The following is a 21,237-nucleotide window of genomic DNA, read 5'->3' as shown; positions in this document are numbered from 1 at the left end:
CCCGCGCCGCCCGGGCCGGGCTGGGCTGGGGGCGCCGCCGCCGCAGCTGCGGGGCCGGGAGGCGGCCGGGAGGGAGGCAGGGCCCAGGACGCGAGGTGGCGACAGGTCGCGTTTGGCCCCAGGTAACGGGGTCCTGCGGCGGCGCCCGGCGCCCGCCCTGGGGCCACGGTGGCCGTGCGCGGGGTGGTGGGGGGAGCTTGCCTGGGATGCTAAGGTCGGGAGGCCTCTAGGATTGGGGCGGGGGCGGTGGACAGGAGGATCTGGACTGAACTCTTTCCCCGCAGGCTAATAGTGATTAAGAGTCATCACCATCACCATCACCGCAGCCCTGTAACCTCTAGTATTCAGGTCAGCAGTGGTGTGGGTGCTGGTGTTCTGGGGAGCTTTACCAGCGTTATCTCCCTCCGTGTTCACAGTAACGACAAAGTTGGTTCTGTTCTTAAACCCACTTTCTGTCTGAGGAAGCAGGGGCTTGGAGGTCAAGGGAGTTGAGAGCTAGAAAGTGGTAGAGCTGAGATTCAGATTTCACTCAACCTGACGTCCAGGGCTGGACTGAGCGACTCTAAAGGCTACCCTGCTCTCTGCCTCATTCGTGGTCTCAGCGAAGAATTTGCTAGGAATAAGAAATTCAGCATTTTCCCTTAAGGGATTTGGAAGGTTAATCTCACGCTCCCTTCCTCCCAGGATATGAGTTTTCTGGGTTAGCCTGAAAGGCAGCCTGTTCCTGTCCTCTGCTGCTCCAGATTCACTCCCGTCTTTGCAGGGGCTCTTCCCTCTGCCCGGGCCAGCCCCTCAACAGGTTCCCCATCGTCTGGGCCATCTTTTGCCCAGGCTAGCTTACTCTGTACCACTGCCCATTCATTTCCTTCTTAGCGCTTAATAGGTATCATTAATGTTTCAACTAATTACTAAGCTTCCGGAAGACCAGGGACTGTGTCTGATTTTTTCTAACTGTGTATCCCCAATGGCTGGGATAGAGGAACCAGAATTAAGACATAGGTTCTTTCTTAGGTACACTCATGGGTTGTTTTTTGTTTTGTTTTTTGCTTTTATGCAGAATATTATTTATTGGCATGGCTGGCACCTTGGCATTTCCAGGATGATACAAGATCATAGAAAGCCTCGTCAGGCTAAAGAGTCTAAACTTTAGTTTGTAGGCAGTCAGGAACCCTTGGAGGTTTTTGAGGAAAGTGGCATGATAAGAAAACTACTGATGAGCATCAGGAGGATGATTTTGGCAGTAGTTTTTAAGAGGAATGACTGAGCAGAGTCAGTAGGTCTAGTCCAGAGCCTTAGACTCAGTGAGCACAGAAATCGCTGGGGATACTGTATGATTCAGGAGGTCTGGATGGGGCGGAAGAGGCTGCCTTTCTAATAATTTCCTGGGCAACACTAATCTTCTCATCTACAGACCACACTTGGAATAGCAAGCACCTAGGGCCTTTGACCTTTTGTAAAAATCTAAGTGATGGCCAATGAGGGCATGACTTAGGGTCCCTAAGTGGCCAGGGATGAGTGGCTGACCAGGCAGGTCTACAAATATTTGATTTGTTTATAGACAGTAGGAGTAGATTTTGATGGTATTTTGGTTAAGAATTACATTTTGATAATAGTAGCTAAAAAAATGTATGGGAGTTTATTTTCCTCATGAAACAAGAAGTCTGGAGGTCAGTGGCTGCTGACATTGAATTACTTGCTGAAGGAATAAGTCTCTGAACACCTTTTAGCCCTTTCCTCGTGATCAGTAGGCTATTGACACCCCAGCCGTTCCCTAAACATTCCAGGCAGAAGGAAGGAAAAGTAAAGACCAAAAGTGTTCCTGCCATCTAAGTGGGTGCTCTCTGAAGAGTTTTCTAGAAGGCTTACATGATGACAAGTCAGTGGTTACCACTATCAGCATAGGATACTGGGGAATGATTTCGCTTTTTAATTTTTTGAGCCAGACACATAGCTGCAGAGAATGAGATCCAGCCTTGACATGGACATTTGCACTCGGGCTGCATCTGCCCAGAGGAAGGGATGCCTTCTTTTAATGCACACAAAGTCACCAGCTGCAGTTCCTTTATGACGGTGCTAATGGCAGCCTGTGTTTACTGAATATGTGTTGTGTGTTATCTCTTATAATAAGGGCCATTTGTGGTAGATACTACTGTGGTTACCGTATTGTAGATGGGACGGAGTGGGTAAGTAACTTGTTCAGGCTTTCACCTAAAGTAAGCGTAAGACCTGGGATTGGAAGAGAGAATGTTTGACTCTAAAGCCCATGCTCATAACCAGCATATGTACTGCCCCTTTATTGTAATGGCAAAAAAAGTTATTAACTTTCTAAAAACCAGCAACCTACTGATATTCATGTGCAGGTGTGCGTGCCTGCTTAGTCGCTTTAGTACTGTCTGACTCCTTGTGACTCTGTGGACTTTAGCCTGCTGGGCTCTTCTGTCCACGGAATGCTCCAGGCAGGAATACTGGAGTGGGTTGCCATTTCCTTCTCCAGAGGATCTTCCCAACCCCAGGGTTCAAACCTGGGTCTCCTGCATTGCAGGCAGATTCTTTACTGCTGAGCCACCAGGGAAGCCCAATGTTCGTAGACACAGAACTAAAGCCCCTTCAAAGGGGGAGAGATTTCAAAACCGTCTAATAGAGCATTTGGATTGTGTAAACTCATACATGACTTAGTGGGCAGTACAGTCCAGGTATTCTTGCTCCTCAGTTAGTACCCTTCCCACGTTGATGAAATCTTCGCATATAAAGAACACGTGACATTTCACTAAACCTCTTGGAATCTCAGATGTTCCCATTTATAAAAAGAGAAATTGGACCAAATGATTTCTGAGGGTCCTCACCTCTGAGGTGTAGTGTGTATATGAGAATATGAAAATTAAGTGTTTGTATAATCCTGAGTGCTAAGAGATTTGTTTTTCAGAAATGGACCGAAAAAAAGAGACATTAGTTCTCTCTAATTTAGATTTCTCTGGTGTTTCATACTTCTCTCTGTGACTTAATGTACTTCTCTTTGGGATTTGGTTTAGTCATCTACCCAGCTTCAAATAGCCGAAGCAGCAGTAGAAAATATAAAAATCGTGACTCTCAAAGCATTTAGATGCCTGCTTCTTGCAGTGTTACCATTTGTTCGGGAGATTAATACTTAAGGAAGAACTGTTAACATTTCATTGCTGGAATCAACTACTTTCCTTTTATTGTTTCTAGGAAGCTTCACACAAGAATTTAAAATAGTTTCTTAGGTACCAAGTTGAGTTGAATGCCAGCATCTCAAAGCGTAATAGCTATGTGGGATTTTTTACTATAAGAAAAATTTTGCTTATAACATTATTTTTCCTTTGTCCATAGATAGAAAAGGTGAGATTTCCACCCCAAAGTAGCTCTGTTACTTCTTTGCTGCACAGGCAGATGTTGTGTGTGGTCATGGAAATCTGCTGTTTGGAAGACTGGTTGACAGGCCTTGACAGATTCAGTCAAGGCCACAGTTCCCATAATCATGGGAGCCTGGCTAACATCTCCTGTCCAGCCTCAGGCTTCTGGCTTCTAGTCATCTGCCAGGGCACACTGAACATCAAGTTAGAGAAAGTTGGTTTGACTTAATTGCATCCCAACTCTTAGAAAACATGAACCAAAGTCTGTGCCCAGTTGGTATTGAGTTATCAGAGGATAGCCATCAGTTTGGCCTCTTCGTAGGAGTCAGTTCTGACTTCAAGACTGAAAATGAGCTTGGAGTTAAGTATACCTTAGTCCATATTCCAAATCCCACTAGTTATTAGCATGTATCCTTAGGAGCTTCCCTGTTGTCTTAGACGGTAACGAATCTGCCTGCAGTGGCTTCTGTGGTAGTTCAGTGGTAAAGAATCCACTTGCCATGCAGGAGATGGAGGTTCTTTCCTTGGATTGTAAAGATGCCCTGGAGGAGGAAATGGCAATCCACTCCAGTATTCTCACCTGGGAAATCCCATGGTCAGAGGAGCCTGGTGGGCTATAGTCCATGGGGTCACAAAAGAGTTGGACACAACTTACACACTGAACAACAACAACATCCTTAGCCAAGTCCTTTACCTCCTTTGAACCTCAAAGGCCTTTTTCAGGGAAGGCTCCGTTACATTCAATCCATTTGCAAAAAGAGTATAACACAAGGTGTTCACCCAGGTGGTGTGTAATAAGTGGTAAATACTTTTTTTGCTCTTGTGTGCGTGCATACTCAGTCATGTCTGACTCTCTGCAACCTGCCAGGCTCCTCTGTCCATGGAATTTTCCAGGCAAGAATACTGGGGTGGGTTGCCATTTCCTCCTCTAGAGGATATTCCCGACTAGGATAGAACCCATGTCTGCTACATCTCCTGAAGGAGCAGGTGGATTCTTTACCACTGCACCGCCTGGGAGACCTTTTTTACTCTTACCAGACTATAAATGCCTTGGCTAACCATGGCTTGACTGACTTTTTTATTCTCCACTTCAACCTGGCTTAGGAGGATGCTGTATATATATCTCGATATTTGTGTGGCAGATGTGAATGTCAGTCCATAAAATCAAGGGTGCCAGAAATGCATCTGCTTCATAGAAATTTAATGTCTGACTGAGTTACCATTTTGCCTTGATGGTGAAGAAAAAGAATGGAACCCTGCTGCTTCTGGGGTTTCATCAAGGACCTTTACTTCTTCAGGATGTGCTGTAATTCCAGGCTGGCACCCAGATTGCCCAGCACACAGTTGTTCAGGGCAGTGTGTGCATATGTGTGGGAGGAAAGTGATGTTTCATCACTTTCTTTCTGTCCTTATAAGCTGTTTTGGTTTGGTGGTTCTTAGCTGCCTCATGTCAGATTTGGGGTATGAGAATCTGGAATAGTATTGTGTTAGTTACCTCTCAACACTACACGTGGGAAACCTCATACAAACGCGCCCTCTGTCAGTGCTCTCTCTCCTCCCTTCTGCCTTCATCTCTGGGGACTGCCTGTCTACTCCAGCACTGAAGAGTACTGTTCCCTCTTGTTTTTCTGGGCAGTATAATTGATCGGTTCTCCTGGGAATTGGTGGTCCCAGAAAAGTCAGGAAGCTACCTTCTGTAAACCTCTCCTTGGCAAGGAAGCCCTGGACCCTGGTATGTGCTTCAGTGAGGGGAAGGATAGGGAAAAAGAGAGGAAGAAAAATTATCAGATCCTATCTCAAAATACTGTCCTTGCTGCGTATGTTTGTTAAATGAATGAAGATATCATTTATGTGTATATGCATGGCATATTCTCACACTTCTAATAAGCAAAATATATTTTAATGAAAGCTCTTTTAACATTTTTCGTCACATGCAAAGAATGATGTTGGACCCGTGTGTGTGTGTGTGTGTAGTCCCTCAGTCCTGTCTAACTCTTTGTGACCCCTTGGACTGTAGCCTACCAGGCCCCTCTGTCCATGGAATTCTCCAGGCAAGGATACTGGAGTGGGTTGCCATTCCCTTCTCCAGGAGATCTTCCCCAACCAGGGATCAAACCCTGGTTTCCTGCATTATGGGCAGATTCTTTACTGTCTGAGCCATCAAGGAAGCCCTCAGATAAGGCTGGACCCTTACCTCTCAGCATATACAAAAGTTAACTCAAAAGGGATCATAGACAGAAATGTAAGAGCTATAAAACTTAAAAGAAAACCTAAGAGTAAATTTTCACAACTTTAGGCAATAGGATAAGCAAAAAGGAAGAATAGATAATCTGGATTTTATTACATTTTTTAAGTTCGTATTTCAAGTAACTCCTTCAAGAAAGTGAAAAGACAGAATGGGGGAAGATATTGTCAAGTTATATGTCTGATGTGGGAATTGTATCTAGAACATGTAAAGAATGCCCATAAATCAACGATAAAAATGCAAACAGTTCAGTTTAAAATTGGGCAAAGGATTTGAATAGGCATTTCTTTAAAAAGATATGTAAATGACCAATAAATACATTTAAAGGTGCTTACCATCATTAATCATTAGAAAAATGCTAATCAAAAGCATAGTAAAATACCACTTCACACGTAGTGGGATGGCTGTTATCAAAAAGACAGGGAATAACAAGTGTTGATGGTGATGTGGAGGAACTAGAACCCTCGTGCAGTGCTGGTGTAGAAATATAAAATGATGCAGCTGTTTTGGAAAATAGTTTGGAAGTTTCTCATAAGTTAAACATAGAGTTACATATGACTGAGTAATTCCACTCCTGGGTATATACCCAAGAGAAGTAGAAATGTGTCTGCTGAAAAATTGCACACAAATGTTTATAGCAGCATTTGTCATGCTAGCCAAGGTGGGGAAGCAATCCAGTTGTTCATCAGTGAATGGATGGACAAAATGTGAATTCGCCATATATTGGAGTGCTCGTCACTCTAAAAAGGGATGAAGTACTGACATATACTGCAGCGTGATGAACCTTGAAAACATTGGGCTGCGTGGAAGAAGTCACACAGAAAAGGTTTTGTACAATTCCATTTACATAAAGTGACTAGAGTAGGCAAACGTATAGAGACAGAAAGCAGATTTGTAGCTGTCATGGACTTGAGGTAGAGGGGTTTCAACAGTACCTGCTGATGAGTATCGGAGCATTTGTTTTGGGGTTGAAGAAATTGTTGTAAACTTAGGTTGTAGTGATGGTTATATAACTGAGTATCTTAAGAAAAAGAAACATTTCATATTAAAGTCAGGTCACTTTTGTATCCTTGGTAAAGGGTTGCTGCAGGTCTAGACTCCGCATTGCTTTCTAAGTGAATGCAAGCCTTTAAGGTGTGAATTCTTGGGCCCTTCCCTGGGTTTGGCCTCAGAAATCAGTGTGTCTTGCCATCTGGTTATGTGTACAAGGGTTGTGTCTTTGGTTTGCTTCAGTATTACATATTTTGATGCTGAAATGAGAAGAGGGATTAAGAAATTCTTATTTAGTCAGTAGTTTACAGTGTAGCGTCTCCCCTTTGGAAAAGCTGCTATTGTCTTTTAGATTCAGCAGTGCACCAAAGTGAAAGTGAAAGTCACTCAGTCGTGTCTGGCTGTTGCAGCCCCATGAATTCCGTGGACTTCTGCAGGCCAGAACACTGGAGTGCGTAGAGGTATTTTGCATATACTGTCCCATTTACTTCTATAAAACTCTCTACCCCCATTTTACAGATGAGGAACCTTGAGTTTGATGTTAATTAGCGAAGTTAATTATAAAGTCTCTAGTGGTAGAGTATGGTTAAAATCTGATCTGCCTGACCTGAAAGCCTGAATTGTTAGTAAGTACCCATACAGGGCTGCATTGACTAAAATATGAGGGAAAAACCTATCAATACCTTGTAAATAAATACTAAACTGAAGGTTGTATTATTTGGTACAGAATTGAGAAACCATTCTGCTATGAATTTGAACAAACTCTGGGAGATAGTCAAGGACGGGGAAGTCTGGCGTGCTGCTGTCCACGGGGTCTCAAAGAGTCAGACATTACTGGAGCCACTGAAGAACAGAGGTTAAAGCGTCTACCTGGAATGCGGGAGACCCAGGTTCGATCCCTGGGTTGGGAAGATCCCCTGGCGAAGGAAATGGCAACCCACTTCAGTACTCTTGCCTGGAGAATCCCATGGAGGGAGGAGCCTGGTAGGCTACTAGTCCATGGGGTCACAAAGAGTCGGACACGACTGGGCGACTTCACTTTCAATTTTTAATCGCTTGAAAATGAACACTTCTAACATTTAGAAGAAGCAAAAATCTATTCTTGTCACCACTTAAAACTTAATTTTTGATATTTATGTAATATTAGAAAATTTTTTTCAAAGAGTTACCATAATGACTCCAAGTGAGAGAAAAGCGTTTTTATGTGGCTCTTCTCTTTTCCATTATTTAATAGCCACTTCAACTCCCTCTAGTGGTTAAATCGTGTTGTGATCCTAAAGTTTGCTTTTCAGAAGGTGGACTCCATCATCAGGACAAAGATGATAGAATCAAGCCCATTCCTTACATGTCCTCTTCCTGTGTATGGACTCATGATATGAATAGTACGTATCAGAGTTACTACTTCTGTAGTCCTCCCCCCCACTCATTTACTCAAAAATCAAACTGTTGTTGTTCAGTAGCTAAGTCATGTCCCAACTCTTTGTGACCCCACGGACTGCAGCACGTCAGGCTTCCCTGTCCTTCACCATTTTCTGGAGCTTGCTCAAACTCATGTCCATTGAGCCAGCGATGCCATCCAACCATCTCGTTCTCTGTTGCCTGCTTCTCCTCCTGCTCTCAATTTTTCCTAGCATCAGGGTCTTTTTCAGTGAGGCAGCTCTTCCATCAGGTGGCCCAAATATTGGAGTTTCAGCTTCAGCATCAGTCCTTCCAGTGAATATTCAGGATTGACTGATTTGATCTCCTTGCAGTCCAAGGGACTCCCAAGAGTCCTCTTCTCCAGCACCAGAGATCAAAGGCATCAATTCTTCTGTACTCAGCCTTCTTTATGGTCCAGCTCTCACATCTGTACACGACTACTGGAAAAACCATAGCTTTGACTATACAGACCCTTGTCTACAAAGTGGTACCTCTGCCTTTTAATATGCAGTCTAGGTTTGTCATAGCTTTTCTTCCAAAGAGCAAGTGTCTTTTAATTTCATGGCTGCCATAACCATCTGCAGTGATTTTGGAGCCCAAAATCTGCCACTGTTTCCATTTTTTCCCCATCTATTTGCTGTGAAGTGATGGGACTGGATACCATGATCTTAGTTTTTTGAATGTTGAGTTTTAAGCCAGCTTTTTCAATCTCTTTCATGTTCAGCCTCTTATCAAGAGGCTCTTTAGTTTCTCTTCTGCCATTAGGATGGTGTTATTTGCATATCTGAGGTGGTTGATATTTCTTCCAGCAATCTTGGTTCCATCTTGTGAGTCATCCACCCTGGCATTTCACATGATATACTCTGGATGTAAGCTAAATAAGCAGGGTGACAGTACACAACCTTCACGTACTCCTTTCCCAATTTGGAACCAGTCTGTTGTTCCATGTCCGGTTCTAACTGTTGTTCTTGACCTGCATACAGATTTCTAAGGAGGCAGGTAAAGTCATCTAGTATTCCCATCTCTTTAAGAATTTTCCAGTTTGTTGTGATCCATGCAGTCAGAGACTTTAGCATAGTCAATGAAGCAGAAGGTTTTTTTTGGAATTCCCTTGCTTTCTCTGTGATCCAACAGATGTTGGCAATTTGATCTGTGATTCCTCTGCCTTTTCTAAACCCAGCTTGTACATCTGGAAATTCTTGACTCAAGTACTGTTGAAGCCTAGCTTGAAGAATTTTGAGCATTACCTTGCTAGCATGCGAAATGAGCACAATTGTACGATAGTTGGAACATTCTTTGGCATTGCCCTTCTTTGGGATTATCTTCCCTGGTGGCTCAGATGGTTAAGTATCTGCCTGCCATGCAGGAGACCTGGATTCAGTCCCTGGATCCGGAAAGTCCTCTAGAGGAGGAAATGGCAACCCACTCCAGTATTCTTGCCTGGAGAATTCCATATACAGGACAGTTCATGGTGTCGCAAAGAGTCAGACACGACGGAGCGACTGACAGTTTCTTTGGGATTGGAATGAAAACTGATAGTGTATTCATTATTGTTATTTTTATTTTAGAGAATTATAGAGACTATAATTTTTAAGATACAGATTTTTAGGGTACATTCTTATAAAATTCTCTAAGCAGTGGGACAGAAGCCCATAAACATACCTTTAGGGATGTACCTACAATTTCTTGATTTTCTGTTTTACTAGGTGTCAATAACTTTCTTATAATGGAAAATGAAAGTTTAACTCACCCTCTATACATGCACACATTTACACATGTATAAATTCTTCCTCTCCCGGCCCCAAGCTTTGCAGTGTGTTTCAATTTAGATGAAGTGTAGAATCTTTTACTGGCCAGAATTATTGCCACTGTTAAGGAGAATATCTACCAAAATAAAAGGTGGGCTTACCTTAGAGACAAGGCAGACAGATTTTGATGGTGAAACAAGCCACATAAAAAGTATTGACTTTGGCCCATTTCTCCTTAGACTTCCATATGATTTTAAGAAGATCTGATTTCAGTGTCACAGACATTGTGATTTAACAGCTACATTTCTGACCCCCTTGCTGCCACCTTTCTGGCACTCTCCTAACAGGCATAGAACTCTAATGAATACAAGTTAGTTAGAGTCAGCCTGGCATCAGTGAGGTGTGGAGTTGTTCCACCCCATGTAGTGTATTTCACAGCTGAATCATGCATCGTAACTACATTATGTGAATTGTACTCCCCCTCCCCCCGCCCTTTAGAGCTAACAATTGTAGGTTTTCCCCGTAAAGTAACATGTGCATGTAACCCGTTTGGCCTCAAACTTTTTGACAGAACCATCCAGTTTCATTCACTACAGCCAAATTCATTATCTAACCAAGTGGTTGTATTTTTGTCTTCGGAGGCATTCTCTTCGATCTGATCTGAACAGCTGTCTGCACAGCTGTTGCCCTGGCATTTCCCTACAACATCATGTTTGTCTCATCCCTACCTTCCTGCCTTCCCTACTTACTTATGTCAGAGCACCTGTTACCCTTAACCCAGATCTTTTTCTTGTTCTTTCTTTTTTCATTTCTTTTTAAGTGATTTATGTATCTCAGTAAGATTTTCTGTATCTGAAAATGCACTTCTTTAACCTTCATACTCGATTGATAATTTGGCTGGAAATAGAATCTTCCTTGGTTGAAAATAATGACTCATGATGTTGAACATCTTCTCATATGCTCATCATTTTGAATTGTTTTATGAATTTGATTTTGATGTCATATCTAAGAAATTCTTACCTACACCATTATCACAAAGATTTTCTTTTTAAATTTTTATGTTTTATGTTTCATATTAAGCTAATTCTTACAAATGGTATGAGGTATAGGAGGTATGGATTGAAGTTCTTTTTTGTGTATGTATTGGGTATGGATAGACAATTGTTCCATTACTCTCTGTTGAAAACCTACTGTTGTTTACTCAGTTGCCTTTGCATTTGTGTCAAAAATCAATTGTTCATATATATGTGTCTGTGTCTCTTTCTAGTCTCGCTGTTCTGTTCAGTTTGTCTATACCTTTCTTGATGCCAGTACCTCACTGTATTGATTATTGTGGCTTTTCAATAAACTTTTAAAGTCAGGGAGTGTTATTTCTTAAAATTCATTCTTTTTCGAATGTTTTGGCTGTTCTCAGTCATTAGCATGTATATGTAGGTCTTAGAATCAGTTTGTCAAATTTCATTAAAAAAAGGCTGCAGTTGAGATTGTGTAGAGAGAAATTTGGGGAGAATTAAAATGGTAACAATACACCATCTTCTTGACATACGTGATCAAGGTATGTTTACCCATTTATTTAGGTCTTAAATTTTTTTCAGCAGTCTTTTGTTGTTATCAGTTCTTGTACATCTTCATCAGATTTATCCATAAGTATTTTATATTTCTGATACTATTATAAATGGCATTTTAAAAAACTTCCGTTTCTCATTGTTCAATCCTAGTATGTAAATGTCTCATTGATATTTGTGTTGATCTTGTAGCCTGAAGATTTGCTAAACCCACTTATTATTAATTCTAGCAGCTTTCTAGGGTAAATTCCATCAGGTTTTTTATGTAGGTGATTGTGTTATCTGTGAATAAGGACAGTTTTACCTTTTCCCTTCCAGTCTAGACTCTTTTTATTTTTCTTACCTTACTGTACTGGGTAGACTCTCGGTACAATGTTAAAAAATAAGTGATAAAAATCGACCTCATTAGTCTTTTCCTCTATATTAAAAAAAAAAGTTTCGTGTTTTTTACTGTTAACTGTGATATTACCTGTAGGTTTTTGTAGATGCCTATAAATGAGGAAGTTCCCTTCTAGTTCTACTTCACTGAGAAGTTTAGAAAAAATCAGGAATGAGTGTTGGATTAGCAAAATGCTTTTCTGCATCTATTGAGATGGCTTACTATTTTAATTTGTTAAATGATGAATTATGTTAATTGACTTGCAAATGTTAAGCCAACCTACATTCCTGAAAGAAATACTAGTTGGTCATCATGTGTTATCCTTATATTCTACTTAGTAAAATTTTGTTTGAAATGTTTATATCTGTATTCACTATGGTTATTAATCTCTAGTCTTCCTCTAGTACCAGTTTTGTCTGTTTTTTACCTCAGAGTGAATCTGGCCTAATAGAACAAATTGGAAAGTATTCTCACCTTCTCAAGTTTTTTGTGTAGTTTGTTTAGAAAAGGTATTTGTAGTTGGTATTATTTTTTCCTTAAATGTTTGGTAGAATTCACCAGCAAAACCATTTGATCCTTGAATTTTCTTTGTGGAAAGGTATTTAACTACATATTCCATTTCTTTTACAGATATATGGCTTTTTAGGTTATTATCTATTTCTTGATTAAGCTTGGGTAGTTTGTGCTTTTCAAGGAATTTTTCCACCTCATCAGTATTATTAACTCATTTTCAGAGAGTGATAAATCATTCCTTTGTTTTCTTTAGAAATCCATTGCTGTCTATAGAGTCTGTCTTGATATTGTCTATGTCATCCTGATTTTGATAACTTGTTTCTTCTCAATTTTTTCCTGAAAAATCTGGCTACAGGTTAAGAAGTATATTTTTGTTTCATTAATTTTTTCTGTAGTTTTTCTCTTTTCTACTTCATTGGTTTTTGCTCTGATCTTTATTAAAATTTCCTTTCTTTTACTTAATTTGAGTCCAATTTTCTCTTCGCAGTTTCTTAAAATGAAGCTGAATTCACTGATTTGAGACCACTGTTCAAGCATCCTTATTATAAAGTTCCCCTCAGTACTACTTCAGCAGCCTCCCACAAATTTGATGTGTGTTTTCATGTTTATTCATTTCAAAATACTTTCTAATTTCTCTTTTGAAGCATGGTTTATATAGAAGTGTGTTATTTAGCTTGTATGTTTATTTGGAGATTCCCAGGTGTATTACTGTTATTAATTTTTAATGTAATTCCATTGTATCAGTGAACATGCTCATATGACTTGAGTTCTATTAAATGTATTGCAAATTGTTTTATGACCCAGAATATGGTCTGTCTTGCTTACATGCTCCATGTATGCTTGAAAAGAATGTGTATTATGTGGTTGTTAAATAGAATGTTCTATAAATGTCAGTCAGGTCAAGTCAGTCGATAATGTTGTTGAAATATTTTATACTCTTACTGATTTTCTGTCTGCTTGTTCTATCAATTATTGAGGGCAAGGTGTTGAAATCTCAGACTATAATTATGGATTTGTATATTTCTCTTTGCACATTTAACAGTTTTTTCTTCATGTATTTCGGAGTTCTGTTATTACCAGGAGCAACGTGTTTAGAATTACTGTGTCCTCTTGATGCAGTAACTCCTTCATATTATTATTTGACCTTTGTCATCCCTAGTAATACTCTGAAATTTAGTGTGGTAATGATATGGCCACTACAGTTTTCTTATTATTAGAAGTAGTACAATATATCTTTTATCTACTCTTATCTTTTAATTTAAAAAATGATTTTTTGATAGGATATGCTCATAAAATCAAGCTAAGGAACAATGTAATGTCTAATTTTGCTTACAGTTTATGCCTGGAATTTCAAGGTTTCTGCTTGTGCATGTGTTTGGCTATGTACAGAGGTGTGTGGTTTTGAATGAATTCTTAAAATTGTTTTGTTCTCTTAACAGATTTTTAAAATATTCCTGGTTCGTAGGAGATGTTCAGTAAATATTTGTTAAACTGAAAGATTTTGTCTATTACCTGCAGAAAGAAAAATAGAGTTTCCATCCTTTTACTTTTAACAAACTGCTTCTGTCTCTATATTTAAAGCACATTTCTTTTTGGCAGCATTTTTGTTGGGTCTTTTTTTTCTAATCTGACAGTCCCTACTTTCAATGAGGGTATTTATACTGTCCACATTTAATATGAATATTAATATAATAAGATTTAAGTCTATCACCTGCCTCTTGAGAAATCTGTTTGCAGGTCAGGAAGCAACAGTTAGAACTGGACATGGAACAACAGACTGGTTCCAAATAGGAAAAGGAGGACGTCAAGGCTATATATTGTCACCCTGCTTATTTAACTTCTATGCAGAGTACATCATGAGAAACGCTGGACTGGAAGAAACACAAGCTGGAATCAAGGTTGCCGGGAGAAATATCAATAACCTCAGATATGCAGATGACACCACCCTTATGGCAGAAAGCAAAGAGGAACTAAAAAGCCTCTTGATGAAAGTGAAAGTGGAGAGTGAAAAAGTTGGCTTAAAGCTCAACATTCAGAAAATGAAGATCATGGCATCCGGTCCCATCACTTCACAGGAAATAGATAGGGAAACAGTGGAAACAGTGTCAGACTTTATTTTTTTGGGCTCCAAAATCACTGCAGATGGTGACTGCAGGCAGCCATGAAATTAAAAGATGCTTACTCCTTGGAAGGAAAGTTATGACCAACCTAGATAGCATATTCAAAAGCAGAGACATCACTGCCGACTAAGGTGCTTCTAGTCAAGGCTATGGTTTTTCCTGTGGTCATGTATGGATGTGAGAGTTGGACTGTGAAGAAAGCTGAGCGCCAAAGAATTGATGCTTTTGAAGTGTGGTGTTGGAGAAGACTCTTAAGAGTCCCTTGGACTGCAAGGAGATCCAACCAGTCCATTCTGAAGGAGATCAGTCCTGGGGTTTCTTTGGTAGGAATGATGCTAAAGCTGAAACTCCAGTACTTTGGCCACCTCATGAGAAGAGTTGACTCATTGGAAAAGACTCTGATGCTGGAAGGGATTGGGGGCAGGAGGAGAAGGGGATGACAGAGGATGAGATGGCTGGATGGCATCACGGACTCGATGGGCATGAGTCTGAGTGAACTCCGGGAGTTGGTGATGGACCAGGAGGCCTGGCGTGCTGCGATTGATGGGGTTGCAAAGAGTCGGACACGACTGAGTGACTGAACTGAACTGAAGTCTATCATCATGCTATTTGTTTTGTTTTCCACTTGTCCTACCTGCTCTTTTTTCTCCTTTCCCTATCTTTAAGCTTATTTTGGATTAATTGAATGTTCCTTATGATTTCTTATCTCTTTAGTTACATTATTTGCTATAAATTTTTGCTTTATTTCAGTGGTTTGTTTAAGCAGGGTGTGTGTGTGTGTGAACGCGCACTCACGTTTATCCAGCTCTTTGCAACCCCATGGCCTGTAGCCCCGCCAGACTCCTCTCCATGAGGTTTCCCAGGCAAGAATATTGGCATGGTTGCCATTTCCTTCTCCAGGGGATCTTCCCTACCCAGGGATCAAACCCGCGTCTCCTGTGTCTCCTGCATCAGCAGTCGGGTTCTTTGGCACTAGTGCCACTTGGGAAGCCCATTTAAGGAGTACAGCAGGCATAATCTCTAACTTACAAGTGACATCATGCCTCTTCATATACAGTATAAAAATTTGAAGTAGTACCCTTTCATTTCTTCCTCTCTATTGTGCTATTCTTGTCACATTTTTATTTATGTTATTAATCCCACACTACATTGTTTTTATTTAAACATATCATTTAAATATAATATAATATATTCATATATTTATTCATGAGATTGCCATTTCCAGTTCTCTTCACCCCTTTCTGTATATCTAAATTTCCTTCTGATATAATTTTCCTTCTTCTTGAAGGACTTCATGTGACATTTCCTGTAGCATGAGTCTGATGGTGATGAATACTTTCAGCTTTTTCATGTGGAAAGTGTCTCTTTCTCCTGTTTTTTACGTATTTTTCTTTTTTTTCTAGTTTTAATTTTATTGATATCTGCTTTTAGCTTCTCTTTTTTCACTTCCTTCTTATTGCTTTGAGTACTTTACTCTTTCTAGTTTATTAATGTAGAAGTTTATATTATTTATTTGAGACCTTTCTCCTGTTCTAATGTAAGCATTTAGTACTATAAATTTCCTTCTCAGCAGTACATGAGCTGCATCTGGTATATTTTAAAGAGTTGTGTTTTTTCTTTTCATTCATTTTTATGTATATTTAAATTTTTCTTTGAGACCCCTCTTCAGTTCAGTTCAGTCACTCAGTTATGTCCTTTTCTTTGTGACCCCATGGACTGCAGCATTCCACGCTTCCGTGACCATCACCAACTCCTGGAGTTCACTCAAACTCATGTCCATTGAGTCGGTGATGCCATCCAACCATCTCATCCTCTGTCGTCCCCTTCTCCTCCCACCTTCAATCTTTTCCAGCATCGGGGTCTTTTCCATTGAGTCACTTTTTCGCATCTAGTGGCCAAAGTATTGGAATCTCAGCTTCAGCATCAGTGTTTCCAGTGAATATTCAGGACTGATCTCCTTTAGGATGGACTGGTTGGATCTCCTTGCAGCCCAAGGGACTCTTGAGTCTTCTCCAACACCACAGTTCAAAAGCATCAATTCTTCAGTACTCAGCTTCCTTTATAGTCCAACTCTCACATCCATACATGACTACTGGAAAAACCGTTATCTTTGACTAGACAGACCTTTGTTGGCAAAGTAATGTCTCTGGATTTGAATATGCTATCTAACTTGGTCATAACTTTTCTTCGAAGGAGTAAGCGTCTTTTAATTTCATGGCTGCAGTCACCATCTGCAGTGATTTTGGAGCCCCCCAAAATGAAGTCTGTCACTGTTTCCATTGTTTCCCCATCTATTTGCCATGAAGTGATGGGACCAGATGCCATAATCTTCATTTTCTGACTGTTGAGTTTTAAACCAACTTTTTCACTTTCTTCTTTCACTTTCATCAAGAACTTCTTTAATTCTTCTTCGCTGTCTGCCATAAGTGTGGTGGCATCTGCATATCTGAGGTTATTGATATTTCTCCCGGCAATCTTGATTCCAGCTTGTGCTTCCTCCAGCCCAGCGTTTCTCATGATGTACTCTGCATATAAGTTAAATAAGCAGGGTGACAATATACAACGCTGACATACTCCTTTTCCTATTTGGAACCAGTCTGTTGTTCCATGTCCAGTCTAACTGTTGCTTCTTGACCTGCATATAGATTTCTCAGGAGGCAAGTCAGGTGGTCTGATATTCCCATCTCTTTCAGAATTTTCCACCGTTTGTTGTGATCCACACAGTCAAAGGCTTTGGCATAGTCAAGAAAGAAGAAGTAGATGTTTTTCTGGAACTCTCTTGCTTTTTTGATGATCCAGCGGATGTTGGCAATTTGATCTCTGGTTCCTCTGCCTTTTCTAAATCCAGCTTGAACATCTGGAAGTTCATGGTTCATGTACTGTTGAAGCCTGGCTTGGAGAATTTTGAGCATTACTTTGCTAGCATGTGAGATGAGTACAATTGTGTGGTAGTTTGAGCATTCTTTGGCATTGCCTTTCTTTGGGACTGGAATGAAAACTGACCTTTTCCAGTCCTGTGCCCACTGTTGAGTTTTCAAAATTTGCTGGCATATTGAGTGCAGCACTTTCACAACATCACCTTTTAGGATTTGAAATAGCTCAACTGGAATTCCGTCGCCTCCGCTAGCTTTGTTTGTAGTGATGCTTCTTCCTAAGGCCCACTTGACTTCAGATTCCAGGATGTCTGGCTCTAGGTAAGTGATCACACCATTGTGATTATCTGGATTGTGAAGATCTTTTTTGTATAGTTCTTCTGTGTATTCTTGCCACCTCTTCTTAATATCTTCTACTTCTGTTCGATCCATATCATTTCTGTCCTTAAATGTGCCCATCTTTGCATGAAGTCTTCCCTTCGTGTCTCTAATTTTCTTGAAGAGATCTCTAGTCTTACCCATTCTGTTGTTTTCCTCTGTTTCTTTGCATTGATCACTGAAGAAGGCTTTCTTATCTCTCCTTGCTGTTCTTTGAAACCCTGCATTCAAATGGGTATATCTTTCCTTTTCTTCTTTGCCTTTAGCTTCTCTTCTTTTCTCAGCTATTTGTAAGACCTCCTCAGACAACCATTTTGCCTTTTTGCATTTTTTCTTGGTGATGGTCTTGATCACTATCCTGTACAGTGTGATGAACCTCTGTCCATAGTTCTTCAGGCTCTCTGTTTATCAGATCTAATCCCTTGAACCTGTTTGTCACTTCCACTGTATAATCATAAAGGATTTGATTTATGTCATACCTGAGTGGTCTAGTGGTTTTCCATACTTTCTTCAATTTAAGTCTGAATTTTGCAGTGAGGAGTTCATGATCTGAGCCACAGTCAGCTCCCGGTCTTGTTTTTGCTGACCGTATAGAGCTTCTCCCTCTTTGGCTGCCAAGAATATAGTCAGTCTGATTTGTGTGTTGACCATCTGATGATGTCCATTTATAGAGTCTTCATGTGTTGTTGAGAGGGTGTTTGCTATGACCAGTGCTTTCTCTTGGCAAAACTCTATTAGCCTTTGCCCTCCTTCATTCTGTACTCCAAGGCGAAAGTTGCCCATTAATCCAGATATTTCTTGACTTCTATGTTTCATTCCAGTCCCCTATTAAAAAAAGGGACATCTTTTTTGGATGTTAGTTCTAGAAGGTCTTGTATGTCTTCAGAGAACCGTTCAACTTCAGCTTCTTCAGCGTTACTGGTTGGGGCATAGACTTGGATTACTGCGATATTGAATGGTTTGCTTTGGAGATGAACAGAGATCATTCTATCGTTTTTGAGATTGCATCCAAGTACTGCATTTCAGACTCTTTTGTTGACTGTGATGGCTACTCTATTTCTTTTAAGGGATTCTTGCCCACAGTAGTTGATATAGTGGTCATCTGAGTTAAATTCACCCATTCCTTTTTAGTTCGCTGATTCCTAGAATGTCGACATTTGCCAGGGTCCAGCCCCGGTGGATCCAGGGAATTCGAAGGTGGGGACGGCGTCGGCGTCTTTGGAAAAATACATATTTAATTACAGATATAGAGAGATTAGAAACGGATAGTGTAGTAGGAGAATTAGCGGAGAAAAGAGGCTGATTTCAGCCAGAGAAATGGGAGCAAGAAAGAAGCGACATGGTGGAATCGGTCTGTCCGGAAACTGATCCAATTTCTTTATTTTGGGGTTTGCTTATATACCTTTTGTTACACATAGGGATGAATACAGAGTCACGCGGGGGTCTTAGGGATATTACATCATCTTCTGGCCATGAGTGAGACCTGCTGATATTCTGTGGTCCTTTCTTTCTGATAACCAAAAACCTTATTTCTTCCAAGGGTGTTTTTTCTTAAACCAGGCACCAGATAAAGTTGCATTCCTATAGGGTGAGGGTGTAGTGAGTTACAATCAAGAAAGGAATTTATTTAACCCAAGGTTAACAGGATTAATCTTAAATGTTAATACCTATCTCTCCTATATGCTTAAAGGTTAATATTTATTTCTCCTATATGTTAGTTATATTCATTATAAGGGCAGGGAATATGGAGATTTAGCAGCAAACATCAGCCCAACAAATGAAAAACCCTTCACCAATATAATTCTTAACCAACCCACTATACTAATAATTTCTAACTCCCCAAAAGAATTTGCCTTTAGTAAGTCTAAAACATCTCGTGCCTCTCAGATTGGGAGGCTGTAAACAATCACATGTGGCCAGACGAACCTATACAGGTGGGCTAGATAACCTTCAGAGGAGTCCGCAAGCTGAAACACTCTTGTCACGCCCAGGAATTTTTATTGCCTTGGAGCTGCAAGTTTACTCCTTCTCCGAGAGAAACGGTTATGGGGGAGAGCCCCCCGTAAAGTCAGAGGCATAGGTGAGAGCATAAGACAGACTCTAGTTTTGGGGTAGATGCTAGGGAACAGGGTTTCCTGAGGCTTGATCACGCCTTTGCGTATGCCAAGCCTCCTTCCTCATGACCTTTGCCATGGGCGGAGTTCCTCACGCTGGCCCCCAACAGACATTCACTCTTGCCATCTCCTGTTTGACCACTTCCAATTTGCTTTGATTCATGAACCTAACATTCCAGGTTCCTATGCAGTATTGCTGTTTACAGCATCAGACTTTACTTTCATCACCAGTCACGTCCACAACTAGGTGTTGTTGAGACCCCTCTTAGCCTGTGGATTATTGTATGTGTACTGTTTACTTTTCAAGTGTTTAGGAATTTTCCTGTTGCTTTTTTTAAAATTTGTTAAAGTTTGTTTTATGTTCAGAATATAATCTGTACTGGTGAACATTCTAGAGCATTTGAAAAATATGTATATTCTGCTAAAGTGCAGTATATTTTAGTTAGATGTTATTGATTGATTTTGTTGTTCATTTCTTCTTTACCTTTGCTAATTTTCTGTCTCATAGTTTTTGTCAGTTGCTGAGAGTGGAGCGTTGATTCACTTCAGGTGGAATTGTGGATCAGCTTCCTCCTTTCTGCTATTTCAGGATTTGCTTTGTATGTTTTGAGACTCTTTTGTTTGGTGCACACCTGTTTGGAGTCATTATGCCTTCCTGGTGGGTTGCTCCTTTCTTCATTATGTACTGTCCTTTGTCTCTAGTAAACTTTGCTCTGAAGTCTATTTTTCTGATATTAATAGAGGTGCTCTTATGTTTTTAGGTTAATATTTACATGGCATATCTTTTCCCATCCTTTTCCTTTTAATCATTGCTGTATTTGAAGTGAGTGTTTTTGTAGATAGGCTATTTTGTAGGATCATGGGGGTTTTTTTGCTTTTGTCATTGTTTACTCATTTATTCTGCATGGTGAAGGTAGAAGCTTCAGCTCCCCTCTTGGCCTTTCCAGCTTGAGTAGAGGAGGGGTGACAGTCTTTCCTGTGATTGTTGGCTGGGGTAGAGTGTGCGTGCTCAGTCGTGTCTGACTCTTTGTTACCCCGTGGACTGTAGCCCGCCAAGCTCCTCTGTCCATTCGATTATCCCAGCAGGAATACTGGAGTGGATTGCCATTTCCTCCTCCAGGACGTCTTCCCAGCCCAGGGGTAGAACCTGTGTCTCTTGCATTGGCAGGCGGATTCTTTACCACTGAGCCACCTGGGAACAAATGTAGAATAGTAATTGTATAAAAGTTTTTATCTTGCTCTGCTACTCTTTTTCATTTCCTTTAGCTAGGGAGAGGGGCTTTGGTTGGGACTTTCCTTTTCTGTACCCATTGTCATTTCCAGTTTGCCAGCTTTTCCAACACTAAATCTGGGAAGTATATATGGCAAAAAAAAAAAAAAATTCCAGGGACCTCACCATTGTGTTATTCCTTGGGTCCCTATCTTTACACCTTCTGTTTATTTCATATATAATGTTCAGGATTTTTCAGTGCACTTAGAAAACTTGAGAAAAGCATTTCTACTCCATCTTTCTAGAAGCACA

At 40.5% G+C, this 21,237-nt stretch overlaps 1 protein-coding gene across 1 annotated transcript in view; it reads left to right on the top strand.

The window, feature by feature from the left end:
* Window positions 1-21,237, top strand: part of EIF4E3 (eukaryotic translation initiation factor 4E family member 3) — an 81,502-nt gene that overhangs the window by 999 nt on the left and 59,266 nt on the right. The gene's annotated exons all lie outside the window — the stretch shown is intronic.

Source organism: Oryx dammah, unplaced genomic scaffold (genome assembly GCF_014754425.2).
Source record: "Oryx dammah isolate SB20612 unplaced genomic scaffold, SCBI_Odam_1.1 HiC_scaffold_9, whole genome shotgun sequence".
NCBI classification, from domain to species: Eukaryota; Metazoa; Chordata; class Mammalia; order Artiodactyla; family Bovidae; genus Oryx; species Oryx dammah.
This window is presented reverse-complemented; position numbering and strand designations above follow the sequence as displayed.